The sequence below is a fragment of the Eupeodes corollae genome, chromosome 1, assembly GCF_945859685.1.
Source record: "Eupeodes corollae chromosome 1, idEupCoro1.1, whole genome shotgun sequence".
Lineage (NCBI taxonomy): Eukaryota > Metazoa > Arthropoda > Insecta > Diptera > Syrphidae > Eupeodes > Eupeodes corollae.
The window spans coordinates 7,338,739-7,345,393 of record NC_079147.1 but is presented as its reverse complement, the minus strand read 5'-3'; the positions used below and the strand labels follow the sequence as shown (position 1 = coordinate 7,345,393).

The window sequence follows — 6,655 nt, the reverse complement described above, 5'->3', positions numbered from 1 at the left end:
AACAAAATTGCCGTTCGCGTTCGTCAGCCTGGTTTGCTTCGAGAAACAAAGTTATTTCCAACAACAACTACCGACGAAAGAGGCCGGCAACGGATGGTTGAAGGATAGCAACGTTTGGGTTTTTTACATATCATAAAAACTTTGGTTCACGATCCTCAGCGTGGTTTGCTTCTAGAAACAAAGTTATTTGCAACAACAATGCACAATGTCCGGGTAAGTTCAAGCATTGTTCTTTTTAAGAGAAAAAGAAAAGTTGCAAATTTAGTTTGGGTTTTCCAGTAATTAGGTTAAGTGCGAAGCGCCACGCACCACGCGCCGTTGTTTTCATTACATATAATCCTTTTCTTCTGTTGTTTATTTTTTCATTTGAAGTCCATTGTTCACAGTGTCAACAATTGCGTGAAGCCGATATTTAATGGAATAGTGATTGAAAAGAAAAAAAAATTTAAAAGTGAAAAAAGTCAACATAAAAGTGTTAAAAAGTGAATATTATTTTAATAATTTGGTACAATTTGTGTTTAATTAAATTTAAATTTAAAATTAGTTTTGGTATAGGCAAAGCAAGAAAGGGATAGTTTAAATATGAAAGGAGGCCTTTGCTAGTAATAGCGCGCCAGCTTTTTAGCCCTATTATAGCTATCAACTAGATACATAGCAATATTTTTGATGAATTGGTGTTATGACTATTAACTATCAATTTTGTTATATTTTTGCGCAAACAAAATACTTATATTTCAGGATTTTCAAAGCAAACAAAATTTAAGGAATTATGACTTCGATGGAATGGGTTTTCGAAGGGAGTTATCGTGTAGTAAACGCAATTGATTTGGACGAGCACGTGTAATAAGATACTTTTCTTTAATTCTTGCATTGGCTGATGAAACTTCATTGCAGATTCATTCAAAACTTCAGGCTTCCCAAACAAGCCTTTCTGGAGGTGTTAAGCGATATTAAGGAAAAACTCAAACCGTTTAAAAGTCAGCAATCCATTCCAGATCCAGATGTACTTAAACCAGCAGCATTAAAAAAAAAAGATAAACGTCAAACGAGAACAAAAAATCATTCACAATAAACTATTCACAATCGGCTCAAACATTAAAAGTTGATACTCATAATACTGATTCATCAAATGGTTGATAGATATTAAAGGCAAATAGAGAGTGACATTGAGGGTGAGATTGAAAACAGTAGTTTCAATGCACATTCAAGACATTTTTCACCAGCTCATTTTGCACCAATAAATGAGTAACATTTTTTGCTTGTCTTATGAAATCACTGGTCAATATTCATTTATGAATAAACAACATAAACAGCAACTCCAATAACCTAGTAAACTCACCGGTGTGAATTCACGCCTTCACGGTATTTTTCATCAACTACAATTCACTTCACTGAATAGTCACCGCATGAAATTCACTACTTGGTGAAGCCAATCCAATCCAATCCCTATGTTAGTTTCATTGATGTTTTCAATATGTTTTCATGGCGTGTAGCTTCCCTCTTTCCCGTTCATGATGATTCTTTAAATAATTTTTTAAGGGAATTTTCTTTCACATAATAGGGCTTCAAACAAAATTGTTTCAAGAGAATTGTAGTAAAGGACATGTTTTATAAAAATTCTTACCCTATACTTTCAGTTGCGTCGGTGGTGTAATGGTTAGCATAGTTGCCTTCCAAGCAGTTGATCCGGGTTCGATTCCCGGCCGACGCACACTTTTTTAAATTTTCAAAAGCTCCTAACGGTAAATTGAAGTATAAGGCCAAGCGCAGGTAATTTCTGTACAATTTTTACATTAACTATTTTTTTTATCAATTTGAGAAACTGTTGAATTGGACCTGACCATGAATTGGTGTTTTCTTTATCTTGAAAAAAACATAAATTTCATTAATTTCGAAGAAAGAGTATGTAGTTCTACGTTTTGATCTGCACATCCGCTTTTCCCAATCTATTGATTTTGACACACTTTGATATCTCCTTTAAAGTAGGTTTCAGATAAATTTTCTTTGCTAAATGAATTATTGAATCGAACATACCTAATTTTGAATGTCACATTTCTTGTTGACAATGGACATTTTATTTAACATCAAAACACTGGTGTATGCGTTATGAACCACTATTGACATTTGTTTTTTCTATTTATGGGAATTTTTTCTGACAGATTAACGGATAGAAGAATAAAATATAATCACAATTCACTATTTTGTTTTATTTATCAATAAAGTTAACTTTGCAATTTTGTTCATACTTTTTAAACTGTGTAAAACATATTTTTGAGAAATCGAATCATAAAAATTCAATTCTTGGATTCAGAGTCACTGTCGATACAAATTAAAGTAAAATCCTGTTTTGCATAGAGATTTGACTATTCTTCGAGTATGAAAAGCAATGTTCAAGGCTTTCATTCTTAGACGTTGGTGCATTTGACACTAGATGGTTGCGTTCAATCTCAGACAGATAGGGTATCCGGATACCTTTTTGTTAGTGTTTTACATGTAAAATAACAGCTGATCAAAAACAGCTGAGATATCAAAAAATTAGGGTATGTAGGTACCTGACAGAACAGCTGATTTAACACATGGTTAAATTTCAATAAACTTGAAAATTGATTTCAGCTCTTTTGTATTTGTTGGTAAACAAAAAGATGCAAAATGTTAGTTGAAGTTGTATTTGAGGATAGATAGATTCTGTACAGAAAAGATTAAATGTTTACTGACAACAATTATGACTTCGAAGCTTAAATGTTTATCTGCTTTTGTTGGCTATCTCTATACAGCTATCCAACTCGTTCAACAAGGTATCTAAAAATCCATCTTTCCAAGATAACCTATGCAAGACTTTATTATTACTTTGATATTTTTTAACTCAACTGACGTATCAACTTTTGTTTATTTTTTTTTATACATAAGCATGTCCTACAAAATTTTTTAGGCAGTGTTACACTAGAATCCATTAAAATAATACCTATACATTGAAATCTTACTTTTTTTATGTTTTTTTAGTATTGCTCAACATAAAAACAATCTTTGAGTTCCATAGACTTTCTTGTGTTATTTTATATTTATAATTGCAAACAAAAAATAAAAATTTAGTTTTATTTTGGTACGCTGACTCGGACTAAGTTCGTCAACTATGCAAAAAGTTAGGATCGAAATACAATTCATAAACTATAGTGCCGTATGTTGCCCAGAGGAACCATAATCTATAATACAAACGTATTTTTTTATTTTCCGGACGGAATTTAATTTTCCTGAACAGCTGATACTTTTGTGTTCAAAAGTGAAACGAATCGTTAAACTGATTTGTGTAAAAATTTCACACAATTCCAATGACAGATTTCTGTCATTAATTATTTTTAAATATATTTAATTTCTAATGATCGCTATAAACGACCTTTAAAAAATGTTAAAATGTCTGTTTTCAATGATGAAAAACAATGATAGTTATAACTCCGTTCGTCCGTGCTCCATCTTGTCTCCGACGCTCTTCCTTATTTTTATAAATGATCTTTTGTCTGAAACTTCTAACCCACTACATTGTTTCGTTGATGACAGTACACTCTGCTTATCATATTCGTTTTTAGATTTTCATCCTTGTTCTTCGGATGTGGACTACCAAAGGCAGTGGTTCTTGACAGCATTGTTCAATGGGGATTCAAAAACCGTGTTCGAAAACTCAATGCTGTCTACTGTCACAAAAGCGTAACCCTAACCCAATGCCACTATCAATGGGTGGTACTTGCAGGAGACTGAACAGCTATCAGTCCTAGGTATGTGCATTACAAACCACTTGTTGTGGAATGATCACATATTTGACATCGCCAAAAATGCTGCTAAGAGCCCGTTCACACGATTCGATATTTTCACTGTATCGGACATTTTCTCGATTCAGTGTATTTCGGTTGGAGTATTAAGACGGTACGGTAATTTAACCGTATACCGTACTCGGTTATCAGTTGCATAATTAAATTGTAAAACACAAAAATGACTATATACTACTATTCGACAGTATATATCGAATCGTCTAAACTTGCCACGAAAAGCCGAATCGTTTTTTTTTTTACCGTACGACCGAAAACGATTTGCAGAGACAAAACCGAATGACAAAATCCACCTAATCGGTAATTTTTTGCCGTATACAGTTAAATGCCGTATCGTCTGAATATGCTCATTTAAATTATATTGACACTTGCTTATACGGTAAAATCGACGATACGGCAAAACCGCCGATTCGGGATCGATGCAAGAAGTTGTTTACCCCTTCTGAGCTATAATTTTTAAAGCCTCTATTCGTCCAAAACTTGAGTACAATTCACATATTTGGTCAAGTGCTCCTATAACCCACTTGAGTCTTCCGGACATAATTCAAAAGGGGGCTCTAAAAATGACAGGTGACCGTTGTCTAACTGAAACTTTTCCATCTATCGAGCACCGTCGTAAGGTTACATGTCTCTTATTTTTTTATCGCGTCTTTCATTAACAATGCTCTAATGAAATAGCCAGTTGCATTCCTCCCCTTAAACAATTCAACCGTAATACCCGTACTTCTAGGAATGCCCATCAGTTTACCCTTGAACCCAATTTCGGTCGTATTGTAAAGTAGAGAGATTCTGTGCATTGGTATCTCCTTTTAAATCATATCCTCCCTTCCTAATTACTCGCAATGTGTATAATCATTATAAGGGTATTCATATCCCCTTGAGCGTAAATTCGTTCGTGATATGAAATAGTAAAATATACTAAAAGTATATGCATGACAGAGCTGAAGAAAAGTACAACGGTCCAGCTACATATTTTACAACACACAATAGAAAGAGTACACACAAAACCTACTCTATTGAGTTCCTATAATTTGCTATAAAGCCATAACAACTGTCAAAACCTCCAAAGTTAAATTTGATTTTGGTAAAATCTGTGAAAAATTAAAAATTTTAAAAGTGTTTTTAGAAAATGCAAGACGATGATAAGATGAAAGGGCTTCTGGCATCCTTCATATTTGAAGGTGACAAAAAAAAAAACCAAAAAGAAAAAACGATTCTCGTTGTTAACTCTTGATTTCAGGAAAGGAACAAAAATATTGCATTTGTAACCATTTTAAACTTCAAGTCTTTAACTTCTGTGGCCTCGCCATCCATAACTAAAGACTTCTTCATCTTGCAGTTAATTTGTACAAAACTACAATAATTACTCCGGTGAGTACAAATTGACAATGAACATAAATTAAAAATCTTAAGAAATCAATCACAACACGTTAACACACTTGATAATTTCTATTAATTTTCAAATAAAAAACTAAATAAAATCCAATAGAAAGCTAAAACAATGCACACCATTGGCATTCGTCCGCTAAAATATGAGCAAAAAATATCTTTGGATTAAATCAATGATGACATTTCGTTGCTATAATACGGGTCTTAAATTTTACAGCAATCTTACAATTTAGTTTTAATGTTCTCTTAAAAATTAAAGTAAATTCAACTGAAAGCTAAAACAATTCAAAGAAAAAATTGGCATATCTTTGAATCAAATTAGTGATAACATTTCGTTGCTATAATTTCCATATGTAATCTTTATTTAATGTCTCAAACCGTTTAGCTTATTATAGCTCTATGAAACGCCTCTATTTTTATAAATAATATGTTTTCCTTTTATTTTATGCTAAGAAAAATCTGTTTTTATAAAATGTTACAAATAAACATCCAGTTCAAACACGGCCTTTTTCAATACAATTCCCGTGTAAACATATCTTCATATGGAATTCCGTACTGTCAAAGTCTTCACTCCAACTGTACTTGCATTTTCCTCATCATGGTCGATTTTCAGTTTCTTTCTTTTTTTGACAGAAACAATTTAAATGACGTTTCATCTTTGACGTGCACACACAATATCATCTCATCTCTCTCTCTCCCAATGTGTACTTAGGATAAAAACAAAGGCTAAAATAAAACTTCATACCCGTCGAGCTGAGAAACGAGTCACAAAATTTTTAGCCTTCGTGTTAAGTTTTTTTCGTAATAAAATTACTTTTTGTAGCAAAAAGAAAAAACAACTAAATTAATTTACAATAAAATTCAAAAAACTGATTCATTCGTCATCAAATCCCGAACCCACATCGACTCCAGACGAAATTCAACTGAGAAATATCTCAAAATAAGAAAGTCAATTTTACGTAAGTACAATAGATACAAGAAAAAAATAATACAAATTCCAAAATTCCAAATAAATACCGAAAAAGAGTGTAAAACACGTTACCATTCCATAAGTCCGCCGACTAACTAAACTAACCCCACAGTCCGCAGTGCCCTCAGATTGGGGCCTTCTGTGCTTGAATTTAGAATTAATCAAACTACGTTCTTCTTCTAATGTGATTCAATTAATTCCGAGATGGGTGTTCCAGGTTATTATATTTTTATTTTTATTGAAAAGACGACTTTCATGGAATTTTTTTCATGACAAAGTTAGTAGAAAGTTCACTGGAACTCCTGGGATTAAAGATTAAAGAGACAGACATTGTTTACCTTTTTGTAGCATCAACTGATGTTCCCAATTGGGAACGAACGAATCTTTAGTCTTTGCAAAATGTCTTTATTCTCAGGTCTCGGTGTAAATGGAAGGAAATATGTAAGAACCAGTTGCACAAGTTTGTGTTGTTCTCACT

General features: G+C 32.8%; 1 protein-coding gene and 1 non-coding gene across 2 annotated transcripts in view; both read left to right on the top strand.

The window, feature by feature from the left end:
- Positions 1-1,639: 1,639 nt before the first annotated feature.
- Trnag-ucc (transfer RNA glycine (anticodon UCC)) lies at positions 1,640-1,711 on the top strand. The gene has a single exon. It is a non-coding gene; the product is annotated as a tRNA-Gly (tRNA).
- A 4,201-nt stretch (positions 1,712-5,912) lies between these two features.
- Positions 5,913-6,655, top strand: part of LOC129953688 (atlastin) — a 32,789-nt gene continuing 32,046 nt past the window's right edge. The window contains exon 1 of the mRNA XM_056067021.1: positions 5,913-6,166. The gene's annotated coding sequence lies outside the window, so the exon portion shown is untranslated. The remainder of the gene's footprint in view (positions 6,167-6,655) is intronic.